Source organism: Macaca nemestrina, unplaced genomic scaffold, assembly GCF_043159975.1.
Source record: "Macaca nemestrina isolate mMacNem1 unplaced genomic scaffold, mMacNem.hap1 Scaffold_101, whole genome shotgun sequence".
Classification (NCBI taxonomy): Eukaryota; Metazoa; Chordata; class Mammalia; order Primates; family Cercopithecidae; genus Macaca; species Macaca nemestrina.
In genome coordinates, this window is record NW_027257584.1 from 140946 (window position 1) to 160189 (window position 19244).

General features: G+C 39.2%; 1 pseudogene; it reads right to left on the reverse strand.

Moving 5' to 3' along the window:
• Positions 1-2561: 2561 nt before the first annotated feature.
• Positions 2562-18553, reverse strand: LOC139361205 (zinc finger protein 705A-like; annotated as a pseudogene).
• Between the last annotated feature and the right edge of the window lie 691 nt (positions 18554-19244).

The following is a 19244-nucleotide window of genomic DNA, read 5'->3' on the forward strand; positions in this document are numbered from 1 at the left end:
ACGTTTGGCCTTTACTGCTTAGCGGTGGACCTGAGTCTGAATCAATGAAATTCAGGTATGGATCAGTACCTTTCTTTTGGAAGATCAAATGGAAATTGAGTACGATATCTTGTGCTTTAATTAAAGAAGATGGGAATAAAGAAACAAATTCGAAAGTTAGTATGCAAAAGTCGATTGATTCCCTCTACGTGAAGGGAAGAAGAGCTTGAATAAGAGAAGCATTCTGTGTTATGCTTTAATGCTGGAGATCTGCCACCATGCATTTGTCAAATCCCGTAGAATTTCACAGCACAAATAGTACATCCTAATGTGGCTCAGGACTACATAGAATGTCAGCCACAGTTTGAGGGTAAATTACATATTTAATTAAATAGATTAAACAATAAATAATGTTATGAGCTCTACCTGGACACAATCCTTGCCTCTCAAACCAGTTTGCCAAGGGCTCGAATTTCTTGCTCGTTATCCTCACACTTGACATAAACCCTGGCTGCTGAGTAAAATCAATCACTTGTGGAGATTTTTTAATATAATGATGTGTCAATTTCAACCATGGATAAGGCCATTTAGCCTTAGTAAGGCCTATCGTATTAAGATTGTGCCTGTTTTGCAAGATTTCAAGTCATCATCCCACTTATTATTCAGGAAACGTTTTCTCTTGAGTTTTAGGTTCAGTACTGAGGCTCCTTGATGGACAATACATTTTCCAATTCTGAGGACAAGGCAGAGGAGGCCCCGTCTGTGAGAACTTTCATTTTGCTTCTGGAAAAGTACATTGAATCAAATATAGGAAAGGCTTGCATGGTGGCTGACAGGTTCGGCTGTTTTAGCATGCTGGTGTTTTACCTTCTGGACAGAAGTAAAAGGAACACAGCTGTGTCTGTCTCTGTGTAATAACTCAGGACTTACCTGAGTAAACTCTGGGGTGTCATGAGATGAACTGCTACCTCCACTTAGAGAGGCTTCAGGGACAAAATTTCAAGAGATTTCTGAGGGATAGAAGAGCAGGGCTGCCTTATTCTCTGATCCCAGGTAACTACTCAGAGACAGAGGCAAAGGCTGGGGACACCCAAATGCATATACTAGGTGTCTTTGATCCAGCCTCCGTTTCCTTGCTAAATCTATGCAATGACACACTGAGAAATCTGGCGAGTGGGGCTGAAGATCCCTGATGTGTCAGTTCCAGGGTTGGATGGAAACAAGTGGTTTTAGTGGACATGGAAGTAAAGGGAGGTGAGCTGTGAGGAAAGAGCCGTTGAAGACTGGGGAGACTCAGAAGTTGGGGTAGAATCTCGACCCATAATCCGAGGAGTGCAGATGCAAATCAATTTGTTAGGGCTGCATAAATGAAAGAAGGACTTTACCAACACACTAAGTTTTTCCAACAACCGATTGTATTCTTTGAATATTTGTAAGTATTGATATTTTGGAAATGTTTAATGAGATTTCATATATAATTCTGCATTCAATTTATGCCCAAGTCACTTTGCTATTATACGTTTATGTGCTGCATTTTTATGAATAGACATTTTCTCAAATTTCTGAATTATTTTGCCAAACTATATGTTAAGAGTTTTTTCTAGAGGTCCACCTTGTTGACTCACTTTTCTGATGAGAAACCTATCAGGTTTCTCCATAGTGATTTTCAATTTTAATAGCTCCTCAATGTGAGAAACTTAATGTTAACTAAGAAATGAATTACCCCTAAAGAATCTTCTCCTTTCAAGATGCTAACCGTGTTTTGTCCAGTGTGAAATCTCACATGTGCCACAAGCGTTACTCTGTGAAGAAAGGATTTCTCTTGATTTTTCAAGGCATAACTTCTCCAGTAAGAAGTGTTTGGTATTCCAAGAGAATTCATTGCCCTTGGAAAGACTTTCCCTTCTTATTTAGCTTATAAAGGATTTCCTCTCTTATTTTCCATTTTAGCAGCATTTTATCACTGTGTTTTCTTGTGAACATCAAGCCTAGTGCTTGGCTGAATGTTTATTCTCAGAAAATACAAATAAAGGGTTCATCCAAGTAAAGTTTTCTTACGTTATTTGACAACAAATTGCACATAAAAACATTTTCACACTGAAAGCAGAGCTAGAGATTCTCTACCTGAAAGTCCCACACGTTTTAAGTTATTAAAACTGTTGCTGAAGACTTTTAGTTTATTATGTTGACAGTTTCAGCTCTCTCGTGTCATCTATGATCAGATCACTAACAAGCCTTTGGTACATATATGTCGTACAATTTCTCTTCCAGATGAATTTATTGATGTGGACTGAAGAATAAAGGTAACTGAAGTAACGTCCATGTTGGTTATAGTAATTCTTCAAAATGTGAGTCCTTTGGCATGTTTAGATGTTACAACTGCAGCTGAAGTCTCTTCCATATTCCTTACATTCGTCATTCCTAACACCATGTCATCTAAAGTCAGAATATGTTCTGAAGACATGTATCATTTTCTCTCCAGGGTGAATTTTTTGATGTTATTTAAGATTAGTACACTGACTGAAGGCTTTCCCACATAAATGGCATTCATATGGCTTTTCTCCAGTGCGTGTTCTCTCATATCATCTAAGGTCAGAAGATAGACTGAAGGCTTTCCCACATAGAAGACAAGCATGTGGTTTCTCTTCAGTGTGAATTCTTGTGTGTCCTCTAAAGCCAGAGGTTTGACTAAAGACCTTCCCACTTTTATCACATTCATAACGCTTTTATCCAAGGTGAGTTCTCTCATGTCTTTGAAGATTAAAGGTTTGAATAAAGCCTTTCCCACACTGATGACACTTATACGGTCTCTCTCCCCTGTGAGTTTTCTCATGTCTTCTAAGGTGAGAACACTGAGTGAAGGATTTTCCACATAGATGACATGCATATGGCCTCTCTCCAGTGTGAGTCATGTGCCATCTAAGGTGAAAGTAATTAGTATAGGCCTTTTCACATATATTACATTGATATGATTTACCTTTAGTATGAATTTGTTTATGTGGTTTAGGGAACAACTGATTACTAAGGGATTTTCCACACTGTTTGCTGATGTAGGGTTTCTTTCCACTCTGAGTTAACAAACGCTGAGTCATTGTGGAACTGTGAGTGCAATCTTCTCCCAAATCATTACATTCAAAGGGATCCTCCAGAATGAGAGAGTTCTCCTTTAGGGACAAAGATTAAAAGCTCTTAATGATTTACCAACATACATCTATACATTCATTTCACCACCTTTGAATTCTAGACCAACTATTCAGTGGTAGAGCCCAGTTGAAATCTTTCCAATGTTACTTGTGTGAAAGGAAATTAAATTTTGGCACCCCAAACTCATTGAACCAAAGGGAAAAATCGAGCTGGGAACAGGGTCACACAAACCTGCCTCCTCCTTCTGGTTCCTAAATAGTATGGCTACAAGATGAAAAGCTACATGCCTCCCCCATATTTTGCCCACAAGGAAATTCCTCATGAGCTGTTAAAGTTACACCATGGCAATGCAAACTGATAGCTTGTCTTTATAGGCGCAGTCATCCCCAGTTCACCAGACACAAATGCATATCCGATTGTTTCCCTGCCCCATTTTGCCTATGTTGTCTTATATAAAATGCAGCTCTCCTTCATTATTCCTCTGCCTCATTTGTTTATGTCATCTTATGTAAAAAAATCCAGATTCAGTGAGCCAGAAAAATGCATGAATGACTATTTTTTTTCTATGCACCTTTTACATGAAAATTGTGTACTTCTCAATATCCCACCCTTTCCCCCTTTAAATTTAGAGAAAATCATCTTTGGAGAAAGGTATACACCTGTCTCCCAGGTACATGTCCTTAACTCTGGCAAATAAATCTCCTAAAATGATTGAGACTTGTCTCGTCATTTTTCTCGTTTGACACTTGCGTACACATTGTCTCCTGCAGACACAGATATTTTCTCTTTTGTAAGATCCCAACTGCAGAGTTATTCTATTGATTGTGATGATATCAATATCTTTCAAAGTCTGAACATGAGCAATGTATATGCACTTGTTCTATTTTAAAGATCTCATGTTATGGTTTAGAACACAGGTCACTTTATTCACTGAATTCAAACTATCAATTTTTTTTTGCTTAGAAAGCACTTAATGCCAGCCTAATTACGTTCAGGTGACTGTGCGTCATTACTAACTTAACCCATTACCAGGTCTTTAACTTAGATGACTGGTGTACACAGCTATAAAACTCACCATTGTCATACCGGTGGATGCGGCTTTTCTGATAGGATGCATGAATATCGTGTGTTTTTTCTTAAGGGCACTTTCCTTGTCTGAAATAATTGAAAAATAAATTGTTACCTTGGTATTATGGTAACAAAATTGTTTGAAAAACCCCAAGGCCCTTTTACTTTTTTTCAAAAATTGACACTTAGATGTGGCAAATGTGTCAAATGAAGAAAATACTTCAATAGAAGAAACAGATTGTACAGCGTCAGCAATTAGAAAAGTGCTTTAAAATTAAAATGTGAAAAGAGATAAAATGGAGATGAGATATCATGCAGGTAAATAGAGGGATAGTCTTCACAGGGGTATCGGGAAAAGAGTCAGCATGTGACAGTTTAATCCCAACAGGTACATGAATTATCCTTTTCCCGAAAGTAAAAGAAAAGGCAAGAGGACACAAGAGTGCCATCTGACATATGAACAAAATGAAAATAACATCTAAGGAATTCTGCTCCAGTAGCTTAACCTACATTTTAGAAATTACCACTCATTTAATAAAACTGCTAATTAATATTTGACTGATATTATTCATTGACAAAGCACTTCCTCCTGTTAAAGCACAGGACCTTGTTCCTTACACAGATTCTGGCCTTGGAGAAATTCTCTTCCTTCCCGCCAGAGCTCTTTTCCTTGCTCCAGCTGCAAAGTTATATAGGATTTGCTTATCTGTACCCTGTTAGTGGAAACAGTACATGTGTTTTGAGTTCACTGTCAATAAATGCGCATTATCACCAACTGTAAGGCAGGCTACCGAGGAAGAATAAAAACAGTGAAGGTCAGCTCAGGCCACAAGACATAGAACACAGAAAACTCCCCAGGATTTTTCTGACCCAACGTGAGACTAGAAAATAAATCCAAACAAAAGGTCCATCAGGAAAAGGAAATTCAAAACAGTCAGGACCTATGAATGCTGAGTCCATGCCTAAGTTCCAAGACACAATGCATAATACACAGTCTTTTCAGAAAGAGATTAATTAAACCTCTGCACAGTATGTTTATTATTATTCTCATGCAGAACAAAAAAAAACATTCGATTTACAAAAATAATTGGTGTTCTATACAGAAAAGATATTGCTATTGTTTTCACTAATTGGTCTCAGCCTAAGCATAGCGACTGAAGCAGAAGAGTTATTTAGAAAATAGTTAATTTAATACATTGAAAATATTCATTAAGTTCCTAGGTCTGTTCTGAGTATTAGAGACTTAGTACCAAGGAAACCATGAAATCCCTGTCAAGATTACATTCTAATTGCGTGACACACTAAATAAAACAAAATAAAATAAAATAAAATAAAATAAAGATATTTCTTTAGACAGATTTAGAGAGCTCAAACTTTTTTCAGATAAGATCTGTGAGAGAATCAGAGAAGAGATTAGAGTGAGATATGGGGAAGATGTTCCAACACTTATTGAATGGATGAGTCAATGTGTGTCTACATACATATGTGAATGTTGAGGGACTCACCGAGGGACACCAGGTGACACACGTTTTCCAGCATTACATCTCTGTACAGCTTTCTCTTGGATGTGTCCATCATGGCCCACTCTTCCTGGGTGAAGTCAATAGCTACATCTTCAAAAGTCGCTTTGTTCTAAAACATCACAGACATTTTAGTTTAGACAGAGAATCCCTTTTAATGTCCAGAGGAGGAAGGCTGAAATGACATAGGTAGGAGCTGGGTATGCAGAACACTCAGTGTTTTAGGTTCCAGCCAGTTCATTCTCAATACTAAGCTGGTATCTGCCTTTCAAATTCACTCACAGAGACATACCCACTCTTACTCCATTAAACTTTCCTATGAAGAAATATAGCATGAGATGTGGCATAATATAGCCCAGATATTTTTTAGTAATGTGTTAATCACCTGTACATAACTGATTATAAAATTTTCACTTGAACCTTCATAAATAAAACAAATTTACCATGAATTTCAAGTAAATTACAGATTTGTCACAAGGCAAATAACCATGATTTACTACTTTTTAAACACGACCGTGATTAAATGAATTATTTCTCTAGATAAAACACAGGTTTCTCACCAATCAAATGGTTAAAAGACCTATTGTGTGTTTTGAATAATCTAAAGAAGTAATAGAAAACATGTTTCCTATCTAGCAAATATTTATTAAATACAGGTCATTGGTCCCTTATTCATTAAAAAGTTAGAAAGTGATGAACCAGACTCCAGCATTCTTCAGAACTGAACAAGTTTTACACAGAATATAGGATTCAATTCATACATATAGTCACTCTAATGTTATGTAATTCAGGTGTTCATGACAAGGCTTAAAGACAGTCCAGCCGCACAAGACAAGACCGCTGAGGCTGCTATACTGAGGAAGTCTTAGTCTGATGATTCCTGTGATATGAAGCCTCCTGTTCTCAACTTTCTCTGATCAACCCAAACATCAGTTATCACTGCCTCTCTTTTAACTTTACCTTGTCACTTGGCTTGTTCAAGGATAAAAAGGCCTCTTTACTGTTTTGTTTTTTTCTAACCAGCCCTTATGGAGCATTTCCACAGAAACCTAAATTGTACTATATCTACTATATTCCTTCTCCTGAGTGTGCAACCATAATTAAGTAATTGTATTTCTTATATGTTACTTTCAGTTACCAGAAGGCAAAAAGGTTAATTATCAAAAGGCAAAACGAATGGGGATAAGAATAATAATGACTTCTTTAGTTGTCCTTTTGCAAAGTTTTTAAAAGCATAAATATATTTTATCAAACTCTCCTTTTTCCTCAACACTGTGCAGCTCTTGCCCAAGGCCTATCACACGGGATTTATTGAACTCAGCTGCTAGAACATCAGCCTCATTATTGGGCTGTGATCTTCTGCTCTTCACGCATCTCTATTGCCTGCATTCATCACAATCCTAAGTCTATGTCAGCCAACGGGACAGTTAATGGGTCAATTATTTCCCTATGAGGTTATAGGATGGATAGAAGAAAAAGAAATACATAAATGAGACCTCCATGTCTTTTCTTGTAAATAGCCTGCATAGGGGCTGGAATAAAGTAGTGTAATATTAGAAATTATATTGATAATTTAGGAATCATTGACACATGATACCCAACCTAGAGTCCTGAGAAAACTTAATTGTAGGCCAGATACCTGAAAGTCTCCTGATTGCATTTGGAACACCCAGGCTGGGTGGATTTTGCATCATAAAAACAAACAAAAAAAGAATAAAAATGAAACACCCATGCAAACTGGAGAAAACTGCCCATTTGCCAGCAATATGGGTATAATTTCAGTAGAAAGAGCCATCCCCCACTCACTAGTGAATGTATTGTCAAGAACTCAGTTTCTCTCTGTCTTCTTCTGGATTTCCACTTGCAGACGCTTCAGGCACTAAGAAAAGCTGAGGTTGGAGAAAGAACACGTGAGACACCAGCCTTGTACATAATTTTCAGACCAACCTGTGATGAAAAGCCAGACCTTCACTGAAGGGTGACACCACCTGCACCACAGCCTGACCAACAGACACAAACACACAGAGGCCTCTCCTCTTTTCCCATGGTCAAAATTAGGAAGCCTATGACTATGGTTTCTGACAAAGAAGGAACACAGATATCTTATGAATGAGAGCATCAAAGCACTGGGTTTTGTATGTGAATTGACACAAGTCCAGATATTCAATTCCCTCACTGATTTTAAAACACAGGGATCCCTGACTCCGCCTACATGTGGAATATGATTTCCACCTGTAGATAAACACTGTGGGATTTCTCAGATTTTATTATCCCAGCTTTATGCCCTAGCAATGTTTCTCCAACACCAATCACAGCCTTCTGAAACCTTACTCCACTTTTACTTTCTCTCAATTTTGACTTTTGTATTTCCCTTTGGAACTCAGAAATCAATCAAGTAAGAATCTGTTTTAGGGACAAGTGCGGTTGCTCTCGCCTGTAATCCCAGCACTTTGGGAGGCCAAGGCAGGTGGATCACCTGAGGTCAGGAGTTCGAGACCAGCCTGGCCAAAATGGTGAAACTCCATTTCTACTAAAAATACACAAATTAGCTGGGCATGGTGGTGTTTGCCTGTAATCCCAGCTACTCAGGAGGCTGAAGCAGGAGAATTGCTTGAACCCAGGAGGCAATTACAGTGAGCCGAGATCCTAACACTGCACTCCAGCCAGGGCAACAGAGCAAGACTCTGTATCACACACACACACACACACACACACACACACACACACACACATACACACACACAAAATCTGTTTTAGGATGGGGATAATCAACTCAGGAATTTATTTCACTTGGAGGGTCAACACTCCCATCCTGCTGATCTAGCCCTTAAAATCCCCCGCATCAGAAATTCGCAGCAGTACCCTGCGTCATGGTGTTTTTGTCCTGTGTATACAGTCACAATCCTCTAGGATGCTCAGAAAATACAAAATGACTTAGGGCTGAGAGAAATTTAGCGGCTCAATCTGATATTTTACTAAGGTGGTATCTAAAATTCTTGCAATCATGGTTTATATTAGTCTTTGTTAGTTGCAATATCTCTGATTACCATGATACATATTTGCTGAGAAATACTGATGTTCATGTGTATATTCATACGTAGATATGTAGGTATATAGATGGATATGTTTATATGAACGCATGTGTTTGAGACGGGGGAAAACATGCATGTATTATTTCCCTGCTAAAAATATAAAAATAATTAAATATATTTTATGTACAAATGATAATTATGTGTCATAAACAAAAAATTAACTGACCTATTTGTACATGAAATCCAGGAAAAATAAAAAGGGTAGCTTTGTATTAATTGTGACATTGTGCTTACAGATATACACAAATTTCCTTATTTAACCCTTATAATAACCCTGCTGATTATAGTTTACTTACCAGTTTAATAAATGATCAACAGAGTTTGACAAATATGACAAAATTACAAAACTAGAAAATGACACAGCAATACTTTTAATTATATTCTGCCTTGTCACTGCCTCTTCTTGCTTTTTTACAAAATTACTCCCCTAACCAAGGTTCTCTATGATTCTGGGGACTCCAGGATTTAGACCCCAGTTCCCAAACTTCACTGTGTTTATTTTTACTGCCACATTTTAATGCACATTTACAGACTTCAACAAGCACTTTTCAATATCAACTTTTTTCTTATTTCTTGGACTATTTCCTACATCTGTTCATCAAGACTCCAGTAACATATGACTCCATCTGCCTGTCCCTTCCATGAATGTACCTGACAGTACATGTATTATGTAGTCTATAATTCAAGCAGAACAGATATTCCTTCAAAACAGTAAGGTATTAGAGAATGCCTACAAAGCTTCAGTGAAACCAGCTGTAACCCTTAATACTATTACCATGTAAACTCTTCCTCGAATATCAAAATAAGATTTGGACTTTAGAGAATATCTGTGTGTGATTATAACCCAAACATGAACTAAAAGTAATTTAAATGGTCATATACAGACTGTGCCAGGGACAAAAAAGGACAAATATTATAAGAAAATTAAAGCACACTTATTTCCTAAAGGACTCTTGTGTGGAATCTATAAAAACTATTTCAAGATATAGAGATTAAATATATTTCAAAACACATACATACACAAGCAATCTTTAGGAGAAATTTTTTAAAACTTATGTTATGAGTCTAAAATTTTCATTAATTCATGGAAAAAATGTATTGACAAACTTCTCACCAGAGCAGGAATAACAACTTACGTATTTGGTGACTTCAAGATAAGAGCCTGCACAGCTTAGTATCTCCCTCCAGATCTCTCTCTCTCTCTCTCTCTCTCTCTCTCTCTCTCTCTCTCTCTCTCCTTTTTTGTTTTTTGACAGAGTTTCGCTTTTGTTGCCCAGGCTGGAGTGCAATGGTGAAATCTCAGCTCACTGCAACCTCCACCTCCCAGGTTCAAGCTATTTTCCTGCCTCAGCCTTCCAAGTAGCTGGGATGACAGGCATGCGCCACCTCGCTTGGATAACTTTGTATTTTCAGTCGAGACGGGGTTTCTCCATTTTGGTCAGGCTGGTCTGGAATTCCTGACCTCAGGTAATCCACCCGCCTCAGCCTCTCAAAGTGCTGGGATTACAGGCGTGAGCCACAGCGCCCAGCCCAGATCTCTTAAAAAGTCATGAGGAAGGAGCCATTCTGCATCCTCAATATTCCCTTAATATTTTAAGGACACTCATAACAACTAAGAGGCAGACTTGTGACTTCCTAGCCCTTTCAGGGCTATTTAGGCACACCTTAGTGAAGTATTAGGAATGCAGTATTAGGTCTCAAGTTCCTGGACACCAAAACCATGTTCTCCAACAGATCTTCAGTAAAAATAGCTGATGTCTATATTCTTTTGCCTGTCCTTTCCCTTCCTTTTAATTCAGAACTGCGGTCTTGAAAAGTGCTATTATTTAGTAGGTTCTCTCAATTCTCAACACCAGCACTATACAGTGTTGAGTAACATCTCAGGTGCTAGGGAAACAGCAGCCGACATTCTAGCAATGCACAAATAGAAAAGCAAAGATCACCACAGAGTAAAAGAGAATAGATTTTTTAAAACTATGAAACCAAAACGAATATATATCAGATTACACTACAAATGGAAAATCCTATTATCTTGACTGGATTGCAAGTCAAAACCTCTCATGACTTCCAACATCCAATATATTCAAAGCAGTTCAGGAATGGTGAAAGTGGAATGGAATTTAAAATTATTCTAAGGTTGCATGTGTGAAAGCACCATGCCTTGAAACAAAATATTTATTTTTAAAGTGCATAATGAACACTGCATACAAAGTTTGTGTAACAAGAGAGAGAAAAAAATCTCACATTTTTTAAAAAGGAATATGCAACATATTTACATATAATAAAATAAAATTAAACTAAAATAACAACAATGAAAGACACAATCTGACCTCTGAAAATCAAGGGAGAAATCTCTTTTAAATAAACTTGGCACAATTTTTAAAGTAAGTTATGAAAAATAATAATACCTGAATATAGTATGTAAAAGTACCAACACAATAAAGCTAAAACAATATCCGTGGAAAAATTATTTGCTGTAGATTACTTTTAAAAAATGATCTAAGTCCTTTCCTGAAGAAGGTAAATGAATGAAATTTAAAAATTGCCTGAGAAAAATCTGTGAAAGGAAATGAATATAGAGAAGCAGAATATAATTTAACTATAAAGCACACAAATAGAATTTAAAAATGAGGCCGCGTGCAGTGGCTCATACCTGTAATCCCAGCACTTTGGGAGGTGGAGGCAGGCGGATCACCTGAGGTCAGGAGTTTGAGACCAGCCTGACCAACATGGAGAAACCCCGTCTCTACTAAAAATAGAAAAAAAAAAAAAAAAAACTGGCGGGCGTGGTGGCACATGCCTGTAATCCCAGCTACTAGGGAAGCTTAGGCAGGAGAATCGCTTGAACCTGGGAGGCAGAGGTTGCATTGAGCTGAGATCATGCCATTGCACTCCAGCCTGGGCAACAAGAGCAAAACTCTGTCTCAAAGAAATAAAAAATAAAAATAAAATAAAAATAAGTGGCAGCCAACATGCCCAACATGATTTTCTGTGATGAAAGAAATTCTCTGTATCTACATTGTCCAATGCAGTAACTACCACACATATGTAGTCACAAAATTTCTACTTTGGCCACAAATTTGGCTATTACTACTAAGGATATGCCATTTAGTTATTTAATTATAATTAATTGACAGTTTATAGCCACATGTGACTAGTAGTTACTCTATTGGTCAATGCAGATCTAGAATCTTGGAGAAGGCAGTTAAAATAATGAGATATGGTCAAAACAAAAATGGAAAAGGTGCACAAATAGTGAACACAGAATATGAGAATGTGAAGTAACAATTCACACAGTAAAGTTTAATAATGAGGTGCTGCCTTGATGGGACACATGTCTAATGATATTCAAGGCTTGTCTTGTTACAGGTAGAAGAGCAGGAGCAGGGCAGGAGAGGGCTCTTCCCCTACCCACTAGAAATGTCAGGTGATGGTCTGTTAATGATCACTTTGCCTCTCTAAAAATGACAATTAGGCAGCACCAGAGAGAGGCCATTTCATGGTGGTCTACACCTGTTAACATCAAAAATGTTAACTAAATGCAGACCCCAGGAAGAAGCAACTTCTTGGGCATTTATGTTAAGAGACAAAAATGGCAAAGCATAATCTTCTGGGGACACACTCCACTGGAAAAGGAAAGAAAACTTCAGATGGACATGCACATAACTCCCTAAACGCACCGTGCATGCTCAATTCCAAAGGGTAAGGAAAGCACTGTGCACGCCGGAAACTCTCCCTAAAGGCAGAATCGTGGGAAAGAGGCAAGCCCATCCCAGGATCAAGGTTAAAGGCCCTTCTCTTTTCTCTCTTGGACCTTCAGGCATCCACTTGGGTCTCTTCCAAGAGAATTTTCCTTTCCTTTCTGTTCTAAAGCCTTTTTAAATAAACTTCCACTCCTGCTCTGAAACTTAGCCTCTTTTTCCGCTGTATGCCCCTCAGTCAAATACTTTCTTCTGAGGAGGCAAGGACTGAAGTTGCTTATGGACCCATGCAGATATGCTGCCAGTAACTCGAATCTCTTCTACTGGAAACAGTATCATTGTAAGGGAATGAGACCAGTTCACATCTCAGTGCTCAGAGAACTCACCAAAAATAAAAAATTGGAGGATGCTGTGAACTTATCTACCTTCCAAGGCAAGTCCCACAAGCAAGAAGCAAGACTCTCTTCCCCCAAGGTCTTAAACTCTTCTGATCTCCTTCTCTGGGAAAACGCATCCTCTGATTGGCTTCCCCTTATATAGGAAAAAACAATTAATAAACCTAATCAGCACTACATTCCAAGAGACATGCCCTGATTGCACAGATACTGAACCTCATCAAAACTTCATTCTGGAGACACATCCGGTTCAATTTGATTGGATTTTTGAGACAACTACTAAAAACCCCACATCAACTTGGAAACCAAAGAGTTAAGGCTATTTTGAAGGAAAAATAGGAAGACTCATTCCTTTTTTCATTCATAAGTACTTTTTTATTTTATTTTATTTTTTTTTGAGATGCAGTCTTGCTCTGTCGCCCAGGCTAGAGAGCAGTGGTGCGATCTCGGCTCTCTGCAAGCTCCGCCTCCGGGGTTCATGCCATTCTCCTGCCTCAGCCTCCCGAGTAGCTGGGACTACAGGCGCCCGACACCACGTCTGGCTATTTTTTTGTATTTTTTTTAGTAGAGACGGAGTTTCACCCGTGTTAGCCGGGGTGGTCTCGATCTCCTGACCTCGTGATCCGCCCACCTCGGCCTCCCAAAGTGCTGAGATTACAGGCGTGGGCCACCGCATCCGGCCTTATAAGTACTTTTGAGTGTATTATATGTACTAGAAAGCTTTCTCAGTCATGGGGTACAGCAAGAAACCAGACAAACTCGAGTCTTATGGAGACTCTATATTCTAAAATTATTTGGAAGTAAACTGGACTTGAAAACAAATGGGAAGTGAATAGATCTAAAAAGTTTCAATATTCATGATGATGTAAAAAAATAAAATATATTGCAGAAATGAAGTCAGGAAGTGTTAGGGGGCATATGGTACTTTTAAGGCCATTGGTATCCTCTGAAATTCAAGCAGGCTGAATACATTTGCATAACTAAAAGGAAAGCAGATGCTAATAGAAGACAATGAAGAAAGAGCCTGAAAGACATTTCAGAGACCTTGGCTGGTGGCAGCCCCTCCCTTCAAAGGTCTGGAGGCCTATAAGGGAAGACTGGTTTTGTGGGCTGGGCCTAGGGCTGCACCACCCAGGGCAAGCGCAGGACAGTGCTCACAGCATTCTACCTCCCAACCACTCCAGCTCCAGCCAAGGCTAAAAAGGCCCCAGACACAGTTTGGATCACTGCTTTGAGGGTGCAAGCCATAAGCCTTGGAAATTTCCATGGGATATTAGACCTGCAGTTGCACAAAGTACAGGAGTGCACTGCTGATAAAGACACATCCGAGACTGGGCAATTTACAAAAGAAAGAAGTTTCATTGGACTTACAGTTCCATATGGCTGGGGGGAGGCAGAAGGCGAAAGGAATTTCTTACATCACAGCAGGCGAGTGAGAGAATGAGAGCCAAGCAAAACTGGTTTCACCTCATCAAACCATCAGAACTGGTAAGACTTATTCACTACCACGAGAACGATATGGGAGAAACTGCCCCCATGATTCAATTATTTCCCACTGGGAACCCTCACAACATGTGGGAATTGTGGGAGTACAATTTGAGGTGAGATTTGTGGGGGGACACAGAGCCAAACCGTATCAGAAGCCTTCACCTGGATTTCAAAAGATGTATGGAAAAGCCTGTATGTCCAGTAGAAGCCTGCTGGGGTGGAGACCTCATGGCAAATGTCTACTATAGCAGTGCAGAGGGAGAATATGGGGTAGGAGCCCCCACAGAGTCCCCACTGGGGCACTGCCTAGTGGAGCTCTGAGAAGACGGCCACCATCCTCCAGACCCCAGAATGATAGATCCACTGACAGCTTGCACCCTGAGCCTGGAAAAGCTGCAGGCACTCAACGCTAGCCCTTGACAGCAGCCATGGGGACTGACCCTTGTATCCAAAAGAAAATAATTGTTCTACCATAAAGACATGTGCACTCATATATTTATCATAGCATTATTTGCAATAGCAAAGACATGAATATTTTCTCTATTATTGGATAGAGAAAATGTAGTATATGTACACCATGGAATACTATGCAACCATTAAAAAATTATGTCCTTTGCACCAACATGGATGCAGCTAGAGACCATTATTCTAAAATAATGCAGGAAGAAAAAACCAAATACCATACGTTCTTAGTTATAAGTAAGAACAAAGCGCTGATTACACATGGATGTAAAGATGGCAACAACGGATACTGGGGACTACAAGAAGGGGAAGGGAAGGTGGGGACCAAGACCTGAAAAACATATACACCATGAAATACTATGTTTTCTACCTGGGTTACAAGATCATTCATACTCCAAGCCTCAGCATCACACAATGTGCCAATGTAAAACCCTGCACATGCATTCACTGAATCTAAAATAATAGTTGAAATTTTTTTTAAATAGGTGAAGATCTGAATAGACGTTTCCCAGAAGAAGAGATACAAATGGCCAACAAATATATGACAAAATTCTTACCATCTCTAATTGTCAGGGGGATGCATACAAAAACCACCATGAAATGTCACCTGACACCTCTTAGAATAGCTGTTATCGAAAAGATAAATAGCAAGTATTAGTGAGGATGTGGACAAAAGATAACCCTTGTATACTTGTGGTGGAAATGCAAACTACTATGGCCATTTTGGATAATAGTATGAAGGTTTCTCAAAAAATTTTTAAATAAAACTACCTGCTGATGAGGCTGTTGAGATATAGGAACACTTTTACACTGTTGGTGGAATGTAAATTAGTTCAACCATTGTGGAAGACAGTATGGTGATTCCTGAAAGACCTAGAACCAGAAATATCACTTGACCCAGCAATCTCATTACTGTGTATCAACCCAAAGGAATATAAATCATTCTGTTATAAAGATACGTGTACACACATATTCACTGCAGCACTAGTCACAATAGCAAAGACATGAAATCAACCCAAAGGTCCATCAATGATAGACTGGATAAAGAAAATGTGGTACATATACACCATGAAATACTATGCAGCCATAAAAGGGAATGAGATCATGTCCTTTGCAGGGACATAGATGGAGCTGGAAGCCATTATCCTCAGCAAACTAACCCGGGAACAGAAAATCAAACACTGCATGTTCTCACTTACAAGTGGAAGCAGAACAATGAGAACATATGAATACTGAGAGGGGAACAACACACATTGGGGCCTGTTGGGAGGCAGGTGGAGGGAGAGTATCAGGATAAATGGGTAATACATATATGCATTGGAATATTATTCAGTGTTACATAATAATGAAATCATGTCATTTGTGACAACATGGGTGGACTTCAAGGGCATTATGTTATATGAAATAGGCCAGCCACAGAATGACAATTACTATATGATTTCACTTGCATTTGAAATCTAAAATAGACAAACTCACAAAAGCAGAGAGGAGAATGGTGGTTGCCAGGGGCCCTGGTGCAGGGGAAATGGGTAGATGTGGTTAGAGCACAAAGTTTCAGATATACCATAGAAGTAAGTTCTGGAGGTCTCATTTACAGCATAGTGCTTAGAGCTAAGAATACTGTATTGCACACTTAAAATTTGCTAAAAGGGTGGATTCTGTGTTCTTACCAAAATTTCTTACCAGTAATAATAATAATAATGGGGGGGGGCTTTAGGAGGTGAAGGATATGTCTATAATCTTAAGGGTAGTGGTGTTCATGATGTATACTTACCCCAGACTCACTGAGATGCATACCTTAAACATGTACAGCTTTTTAAATGTAATCATAGCTCAACAAATTGGGTTAAAAAAATAAAAAGAGGGGGTTGGTTAAAAAATTTAAAAGGAGGAGTAGATGTTCCCTTGTTTTTCTCTCTTGGCTATTTTCTTTCCTGGTGCCTGGAATTAAAAAATGATAGGTGGGCATTTAGCAGCCAAACTGGAGCCTCTTCTAAAGTACAGCAGAGCAGACAGCTGGAAGGGGCCTGCGTCCCTAATGAATTTGGCAAGCATCTGTACCAGCCGTGATAGGTGTAACTATAGATTTAAGTGAGAAAGAAATAAACTTCTGCCTTGTTTAAGCCACTTTGTTCAGACATTAATTTCATATGCATATAGAGAATATATGCTCCTTATGAGTAGGAAAAATGTTTATGCCATATGGTTCGTAATGGGTATTCCGCAATGTAGGATGATGCTGATTATGATGACAATGATGACAAACAGCATGAAATAATAAGTAATGAAAAAAAGTGGCTTAATAGTTGTATATGGTTACTTTATTTAAATATTCTGCTGCTAATATCATTCAATGTATTTGTATGCCGGTGGGAGTTTTATTTGATGTAGACTAAGAAAGTTTACATTATTTAATGAAAAATACTAGATCAATTTTAAAAAACAGTAAAAATATCATGAGATGGAACTAAGCATCTGTATTACAAAGCAAGTGTCCCAGTTGATTTTATGCATAATAATGATTGAGAATCCCCTGATCTAGATCCAACATATCTCAACCTTTATAGGTGCTATCAAGGAAGCACCTAAGGAAGACAATTTTCCTGACTATATCCATACCTCCAGTTAGTAATAGATCTAGAGATCTAGAACCCAAATCCAGACCTCCTGCTTCCATGTGCAGTGGTCTTTCGCTGTTCTGTTTTGTTCCACTTGGTGAAGAGGATTTGAGAATAAATGGCCACATGATTCAACTCCCTCCTCTGCTCTGAGGAATATAGCCTTGTCCTAGCAAGCAAGAAGCTCATACAGTAGTGGAAGAGGCAAATATACATTCACTAATCTAACATACAAGGCAGTAAGCACTGTAACATCAACAAAGCACTTTGGGGTTTCAGATCAGGAGCAAGTGGGGTGATTAATTCTTAGCAGGGCTAGAAAAGTCTGGGAAGTGTTCACTAACAAAATGTCTGGTCATTAACGAAAGCAACTGGTTTCTCAACACAGTCTAATTTATTGTAACAATATAAATGGTTGTTTGTTCATAAACTTTCATCTTTTGCCAAAATGTTTGTAGCTTATGTTCCCATTTAACAAGGTTTTCTGGCCAAAATTGTGCATCCACATCAGTCCTCCCATCAAAGCAATTTTGCATGCATAGAACACCTCTATCTATGAATATCCCCAATGAGGTACAGAAAGGCTCTTCTTGTCCAAACAGAGACATTCCACTGGTGCTAGAGAGCCATGGACGGAAGTTTTCTCTGCCTCCTGGAAATGAAGCCAAACTTTCTTCTTTCTTCAGCCATGAGGATTCCTGTCCTCCTCTTCACCATTTTCTTCTTTATGAGCCAAGTTCTACCAGGTAACAAAATAAACTTGGTAAGAATGGAGCACCTAACACCTTACGGGGATTCAGAGCAATCACCATCATCTATGACCAGATAGGGGATCTCATAGGAAATCTGGAAGACACACCAGTCTCCGGCTCCCTGGTTAGGCCCAATTCTGTCCAACCCACCTGTACAGGCCCCGCACACCCAGTGCCCACCAGGTCCTGTCAGCCAGGAGGACCCGTGCTCATCCCCTGAAGTATCCGTGGGAGCCTGCATCCCACAGGGACCCACATCTCGGGGCCAACCTCCATGGGGGCCTCTTGGTTGTGGTGGCAGGGGTGAGGGGTAGTTGACTTCCAGCCCTCCCATCCTGGCCACTGTATTTGTGGGGATCATTCAGGCCTGGGAGCTTCCTGGGGACCCCAGAAGGAAGAGAACAGGGTGGTCATGGCAGCCTCAGCTCCAGGCTCTGGGTCACAAGTTGATAACGACCAATTGAGAGCAACCACTGAATTCAATCCTCTTGCAGATACACAAGAAGTTGGCGAAAAACTGAATGTCGACCATTCTATGGTCATCCAGCATTTGAAACCAATTGGAAAGCTGAAAAATCTTGATAAGTGGGTGCCTCATGAGCTGATCAAATATTTTAAAAATCATCCTTTTGAACTGTCATCTTCTCTTATTCTATGAAACAACAATGAACCATTTCTTGATCAGATTGTGACATGCCATGAAAAGTGGATTTCATCCAACAGCCAGCTCACTGGTTGGACTGAGAAGAAGCTCCAAACCACTTCCCAAAGTCAAACTTGTACCAAAAAAAGGTCATGGTCACGGTTTGGTGGTCAGCTGCCGGTCTTCTGATCCACTACACTTTTTGAATCCTGGTGAAATCATTACATCTGAGAAGTATGCCAAGTTAATCGATGAGATGCATGGAAAACTGCAGCACCTGGAGCTGGCACTGGTCAACATGAAGGGCCCAGTTCTCCACAATGCGTGACCACCTGTCATACAACCAGGACTTCAAAAGTTGAATAAACTGGGCTATGAAGTT